This window comes from Silene latifolia, chromosome 11 (assembly GCF_048544455.1).
Source record: "Silene latifolia isolate original U9 population chromosome 11, ASM4854445v1, whole genome shotgun sequence".
NCBI classification, from domain to species: domain Eukaryota; kingdom Viridiplantae; phylum Streptophyta; class Magnoliopsida; order Caryophyllales; family Caryophyllaceae; genus Silene; species Silene latifolia.
Genome location: NC_133536.1, coordinates 72,686,775 through 72,694,625, shown reverse-complemented (window position 1 = coordinate 72,694,625; position 7,851 = coordinate 72,686,775). Strand labels below are relative to the sequence as shown.

Below are 7,851 nucleotides of genomic sequence, written 5' to 3'. Positions count from 1 at the left end.
GTGATTTTATTTAAAATTTATTAAAAAATTATTTTGATAAAAATTCTAAAATGTAAATAATTACGTTCATTGCGAAAATTGCTTCAAATTAAGTATAATTTTCATTATATTTATTGAAATATTTTGATTTGTAGAGATGATTAAAGTGAGTGTCTCATAATGTTTTTATATTTATGTAAAAAGACATTTTGAGAAAGTTATAAAACTTAAACCTTTAAATCTTAAGAAAAATATATTTGGAAGAGTCATTGTATTTCTTAAAAAACATAACTTAAAGAAAACTACTAAGGGAGTGATTATTTCAACTCATAAAGGTTTGAGGTATGAGTTTGGAATGAGTCAAACTCATACTAGTAAGTGTTTGTTTGGCAAAAATAGAGGTTTCATACCCATACCTCAAACTCATGAGGTATGGGTTTCTCATACTCAATGGGGGAGGTAGGTATGAGATTGATACCCATGAGTATCAAGTAAAAAAACCAAAAACCATAAAAAAACTTATATGGAACATTTTAAATGATTTTTTTTTTCCATTTATTTGATCAAATCATTATTTTCATGATTTTTCAATATAAAAAATAATTATTTTTAATGTTGTATTTTAGATATTTTAAACTTTGATGAAGTTTAACCTCATTCCACCCAATACTGAAACAAACACAAGGTATGAGGAATCAAGTTCCAAACCCATACCATCCCGGTATGATTCCGGACTCCATACCCACGCGCGAACCAAACGCCCCCTAAGAGTTAGTTTTTATGTGGGAATGAAAAAAATATATTGCGAGAAATTGAATACATATGAGATTTTGATAGGTTTAAATAGTATGATAATGAGTATGTGTACGAGTATGTATGTACACAGTGATCGCGAGTACATTTGAATAATCAAAATAAAAGTAATGTTTATTAAATAATATAGTTTTATAAACAACATGAAAAAGTAGAAAAAACGGTACATTTTTCTTTAATATTTTCAATTAAAATATGTATACCTCAAGTATAAATATTGATTATGACTAGCTAAATATTACGTTTAGTTAAATATTTTATATGTTATCTTTTAAATACTTTGAAGTTAAACCTCAAAATATATTATTTGAGAAAGTTTAACCTATTTTATTTACAGGTAAAATCTTAAACATCATTTATATATAGTTGTTTAAAAATACAAAATGTGCAATTCTTAATTCTTATAGATATGTTTGACACATAACACATGGAAGACACAATTAAAGCATTTGAATAAGTTGAGTTTGAAATTTATATATTTGATACATAAATATTACACGTTATACATAAAAAAATGAAAAATTACATAAAATTATATTCACATCATTTTGAACAAATATTAATTGATTTGGAACATACGTATCGTGAAATGATATAATTTGAGAACTTAATGTTGATTGTTGCATTATTCGAATAAATTTTATTTTAATTAATCTGATACTTGATCAGTCACAAAATAATTTATAAAACATTGATCATGGATAATTAATTATCACTTATTAGTTTTAATTTAAATTGTATGTATTTTATTTTAAAACATTGAAGTTAAACCTAAAAAAATTAAATTTGAGATAAACTAATATATTTTTTTTATAAGTAAAAATATTAAAGGTCATATATAATTTATTTTATTTTTCTTCAATTATAATAATTAAATTTTTAAACAGGTCGCGCGAAGCGCGGGATACTACCTAGTTTGTAATAATCAAAGGATCAAGCTTTCTTAGATTAAATCAACTTTCCTTAGATTAGATTAGAAGTAGATTAGAATAGATTATCCTTTAATCTTTCCACAAAATTACACATTAATTTTGGATTGAGTAATTCAAGTTTATTATTGGGTAATTAGAAGATCATTTGGGTTTATTGGGAGATTGACAACCTTCCATCAATCATCAAGTACTTCTATTATTCTTTGCATTAATATTTTGGATTTTCCATAGGTATAATTCTCTTAATCCTTGTTTTAATTATTGTCAATCTTTCTTACTTGTTCATCATGTTTTGCCTTGTTAATATGATTGACAACCTTGTTAGCATGTTAAACTTGATAATGAGTGAGTAGTCTCTTAGCTAGGATTAATGGGTAATTAGGGGAAAGCAACATGGGGATTGATTCATGCTTAATCTAATATGTTCACATAATTAATTTGCTTGCATTGCTTGTTGTGATTTTAATTTATGCACATGTTATATTTGATGAAATGCGAGCCTATGAATCCTTGCATTTTTTACCCATCACTTACCTTTTCAATGAGACTTGTAAGATATAAACCAACTCGAGTCTCATTAGACCATGCATATAGTTGAATAGGAAGGACTAAGTCGACTTTAGGTGTTGTACAATCTAATGATTCGGCTCCGGGACCCAAACCTTCTTAGAGATTGTAAGATATACACTAACTCGATCCCATCACAACAATAATTGCTTGCTTATAATTGAGAACATGTTTGTATGATCAACTCCCATGCTTTCTTTATGAACCCATGATATCCTAGCATTTTTAGTCATTTGTTTACATCCTTCCTTTAATTGTTTGTTTCACTCCATTGCTTTCATTAGACTAGAATCTTCAACCCATTACAATTGTGACAACCCCTAGCACAACCATAATTAGATTGAACAATTTGTGTACCCACCGTCCCATGGATCGACCTCGACTTAACCACTAATTAGTTGTTTTGTTGAGAATATAAATGTGTTTGATTGAGAGCCCCAACGACACTCTCATCAGGTATACCTATAGAAGTTTGGTGGTGCTTGGGGGAGAAAGGAATCAAATGGGTAAGCATGCTCTTCAACAAGATTTGGAGGAACAACAAGATGTTATCGGTTTGGAGGAGAAGCATCTTGAACCTTTGTAAAAGAATAAAGGCGATGTTTAAGAGTGTTCAATTATCGAGGAATTAAACTTATAAGTCATACGATGAAGTTATAAGAGCGGATAATCGAGCAAAGGCTTAGGAAATGTGTAGACATCCTAGATAACCAATTTGGATTTATGCTTGGGAGATCGACTATGTATGCGATTTTTATCATGAGATAGTTGATGGAACACCATCGGGACAAGAAGAAAGACTTGCATATTATTTTTTTATTGACTTGGAAAAGGCATATGATAGGGCATCGAGAGAAGTGCTTTGGTGGGTTTTGGTGAGAAAGGGCGTGTCTCGAAAATATATAGACCTCATAAAGGACATGTATGAGGGGGTTAGTGAAAGTGTTCACACTAATGTTGAGAGAACGAAAAAATTTCCCATTACCATGGGGGTGCATCAAAGTTCCCCACTTGGTCCTTTTCTCTTTCATATAGTTCTTTTTGCTATAGTTATGGATGACTTGACAAGGGATATCCAGGACGACATCCCTTGGTGTATGATGTTTGCGGATGATATTGTATTGATTGATGAGACGAAAGAGGGCGTTGAGAGAAAGTTGGAATTGTGGAGGCATGCTTTGGAGACTCGTGGATTTAGGCTAAGTAGGAGTAAGACCGAGTATTTGAGGTGTCAGTTCAGTAATGTGACGGGCTCGGAGTCGGGGTTGAGATCGACAGAGGTAGGGAGTATTAATTTGGATAAAAATGTTGTTGATGGTCCAGATTTCTTTAGATATCTAGGATCTATTATTCAAAAGTATGGGGAGTTAGACGGAGACGTGGCTCACAGAATTAAAGTGGGATGGTTGAAATGGAAAAGTGCTACAGGGTTTTAATGCGATAAAAATATGCCCAAAAGGTTAAAGGGAAAATTTTATCGCACGACGATTATGCCTGCCTTACTTTACGGCTCCGATTGTTGGACCGTGAAACATTGTCACATTTAAAAGATGAGTGTGGCGGATATGCGTATGTTGAGGTGGATGTGCTGCCATACAAGGAAGATTGACTAAGGAATGAGGTTATTAGGGAAAATCTGAAAGTGGTGCCAATAGAGGACAAGATGATGGAAAACCGACTAAGATGGTTTGTTCATGTGAGAAGGAGACCTATGGACGCACCAGTTAGGAGGCTGGAGACCTTGGGAACAGAAAAGGTTGCTGAGTGTAGAGGGAAACCAAAACAGACATGGCCAAGAGTGATAGAGCACGATATAAGATTTCTCGGGCTTGATGAGGGAATGGTGACGGAGAGGGCACAATGGAGAGAAATGATACATGTGGATTTTTAGTATTTTACGTTATTTGAAATATTTAATGTTTTTATTTATTTTTTAAAATTCTTTTCGGATTTATTAGACCTTTTTACCAACAACTTTCTTATATATTAATACTTGGTTCACTTTTAAGGTACTCCGGACCCTTAAGTTTTACTTCGGTTTTCAAAATAGTTTTAATCTTTATTCTCGATTTAAATTTTATGTGTGTAGAAAAGAAATCCGGACTTTGATTTTAAAACGTATATGTTTACCTTCTTTTGTGTTATTTTTCACCCCCCCTCCCCCCCCCCCCCTCTCCTTTGTTTTTCATTTTTTCTTTTCTATATTTTCGCATTTTGAGGTTTGCGTTCACCCATGGACGGTGATACGTGTCCTAAATATGTTGTTTTACGCCCTATTTTACACGCATTTCAGAGCTCAATTATGTAGTTTATGCTACTATTTGACCCATTTCGTCTACTTTCGTATTTTTATGTAATATTGCAGATTTATGCGGAAATGAGAAGAATTTGAGCTAAATCCGTCCCCGAGTACCTTGCATTGCATTTGACGTGAAGCATTTACTCAAGAAACAAACTTGGTGCGCATATCGAGGCCCGAAAGACTAATTCACGAAGTTTTTGAAGCAAAGTACCAGCTGCAGTGGTCGATCGACTGCCTCCTATGGTCGATCGACCAGAGCGCGACTTACAGAAGCTGTTGTTCAGTGCAGACCAGTCGATCGACTGCCTTGCATGGTCGATTGACCATCACACGAGCTAACGCATAATTAAAGAAATAGAACGAGAATTCCAAAGCCCATTGTATATTAGGTTTAGGAATAAGTGTTACGTTATATTCCTATATAACGTAACCTGACATTATCAAGGATTCATTCAGTTTTTTAGTTTATCATCAATAATTAGGGTTCTTAAGATTATTGTTCTTTCATTTATAAAGTTTCTATTCGCATTCGGTTTTGATCTTTCCTTTACAATTCCTTTACACGGTACTCTTCTGTCCTTATATTCAGTTTCATTGCTTTAATTCACTGATAGTTTAGAATTGCTAGGTTAGTTCTCCCGAAGCCAAATTATTGTTTTATGTTAATTGTTCATTTAACTACTTTAAGTATGAATTCGAATGTTTTAATCGTTAAGTTTATTGTTGTCATTATTTCTAGTATGAGTAGCTAAATACCCTGTGCCAGGATGTAGGGAATCTGTAGCGTAGGCGGCGTTAGAATAGGAAGACCTGGAATCGCGCTACGGTCGATCGACTGGGTTCCATGGTCGATCGACTGGCCTCGTGAGATATGCTTCGTTTTAATTAATTTAATTGCTATATTTGACGAATCGAGTGCACGCGACTAGTTGAATGTTTAGGAATTGACCGATCCAATAAAGATCGAAAGATAGGGAAGGGAAATAGCCTACCTAATTAAGACGACTAGATTAATGAGATCGAAAGATGAGTTAATTTAGCCTTTTAAATCACTTTTCAGGACGAAAGTTAGTATTAGTGATATTAGGGACCTGTAGCGAGATCGAAAGATGCTACCTGTTAAGAATGGACCGAGAGGACTTCTTATTTTTCCCATCCCACGTGTTTGTTTTAGACCTACCTAGTGTACTGCCACCGAAACTATAGTGAACCGACTATCTTAGCACCCTTTTTATATTTGATTTCATCCGTTTATTTAGTTTATTTTTCATTTATTGCCTTTAGTTATAGACCAACTCAAAACAAACCCCCACACGATGTAACTTTTAGACTAAAATCAGACAACTATTAATTGCATCGCCTCCCTGTGGTTCGACCCTGACTGCCACTAGCTATAGTAGTAGTTTGGACTATAAATATTATTTTTGGTGCATACAACGACATGCATCAAATTTTGGCGCCGATGCCGGGGAGGCAATTGTTTAAAATTATTAGTTGTTTTATTTCTAGTCTTTTACTAAGTTTAAGGGACATCTGTTCCTTAAACTATTCTCATATTCTACCTGTAGTTTCTTCTTAAGCGCATGTCACAGGGTGGTGAATTACTACCGTTCAATCCTGAGATTGAGAAGACTTTGCGTGAGTTGAGCCGATCATCTAGAATATTGCCGACTGAGGAAGAGCTGAGTACTCTGTCTAGTTACTACGAGAACGCTCTATTTGAGGAGGATCCACCTTCATCTCCTGTTTCTACTTCATCAGCTGAGACCGTCACATCTCCAGACATGGCTGAAGAAGCGAGTATAGCCAGTCACTCTGAGCCGACAGCTGAGAATCTCTATAAGGGATTCGCATTACCAGGGACTGATAGAAAATTCGAGCCGAAACCGTCCTATATCAACTTGGTTGAGAGAAACCAATTCGGGGGAGCTGCAAATGAAGATGCAGCTAAACATATGGAGACATTCATTGACTATTGCTGTTCCATACCCCCACCAACCGGTGTGACCTAGGACCAGGTGAAGGAGACTATGTTCATATTCTCTCTTCGTGAAGCTGCAAGGGAGTGGTACCGAGACCTGGACCGGGCTGCTAATGGAATCACTGATTGGAAGTCGCTGGCCTTGGCATTCTACAAGAAATATTTTTCTGCCTCGAAGACAAATGCCATTAGAGCTCAGATCACGAGCTTTAAACAGGGTCCTGATGAGAATTTTCATGAGGCGTGGGTCCGTTTCAAGAAGTTGGTGCGAACTATTCCGCACCATGGGTTTTAGAAATGGAGCCTATGCAATCAGTTTTATAATGGGCTTTATGACGATCAGAGGGCTATCCTGGATGCGGCAGGTAATGGCAGATTCCAGGAGAATGTGGGAGAAACCAAGGGGTGGAAAATTATTGATGATTTGGCCACCCATAAAGCTGAGTATGGAAATTACAGGGGAAATCAAAGGAGAAGTGCTGAATCTCCTTCTGTAGCTGCATTAGAGGCTCTTACGGCGAGATTTGATAAGTACGAGTTGGGAGGAGCTTCAAAAGGAGGGATCTATCATGTGAATGCTGTTTCAGACGGTCCCTTCGTCTGCAAGAGATGTGGAGGAGAAGGACATGTTTCAGACAACTGCAGCATTCCCTATGAGTCTTCTGCTACTTTTCAACATTATAGGCAGACAAACACTAATTTTGAGCCGAATGTCCATCTGAATTTGAGGTGGAGTAGCCAAAATGTTCTAAATCCGACTCCACCTCCACAGCAGCAGCAGCAGAATTATGTGCCCCCTCATAAGCAGCAGCAGCCATATCAAAAGCCTTCGTATGTTCCTCAACAGCAGCAGCAGTCCCAAGGCTCCGATTTTGCAGAATTGAAAAATATGTTGCTGATAGAGTCTCAAGCTAGAGAGGCCGGGATGAAGATGTTGGAGAGCCAAATTGCTCATTTGGCTAGCAAGAGTGCAACTCGAGCTCCGGGACATTTACCGTCGCAGACGGATCAAAAGGAGACCCTTAACGCTATTACTTTGAGGAGTGGGTCCACCCTTGAGGGGCCCGCTATGGTTGAGGATGTCACTGAAAAAGATGAGGCGGAACCAAGTAAGAAGAAGGTCAGAATTTAATAATAGCAAGAAAAAGACGATCGGCCAGGGTATGTCGGTCGATCGACCGACATACCGATCGATCGACCAGATCCGAAGTGACACAACTCATCGTTCTCGTAGAAGTCAGTCGATCAACTGACATTCATGGTCAATCGACTGACAA

General features: G+C 36.3%; 1 non-coding gene across 1 annotated transcript; it reads right to left on the bottom strand.

Annotated features, from left to right (window-relative positions):
- Nucleotides 1-6,758: 6,758 nt before the first annotated feature.
- LOC141616153 (small nucleolar RNA R71) lies at nt 6,759-6,865 on the bottom strand. Its single transcript, XR_012530521.1, has one exon. It is a non-coding gene; the product is annotated as a small nucleolar RNA R71 (small nucleolar RNA).
- Nucleotides 6,866-7,851: the final 986 nt, after the last annotated feature.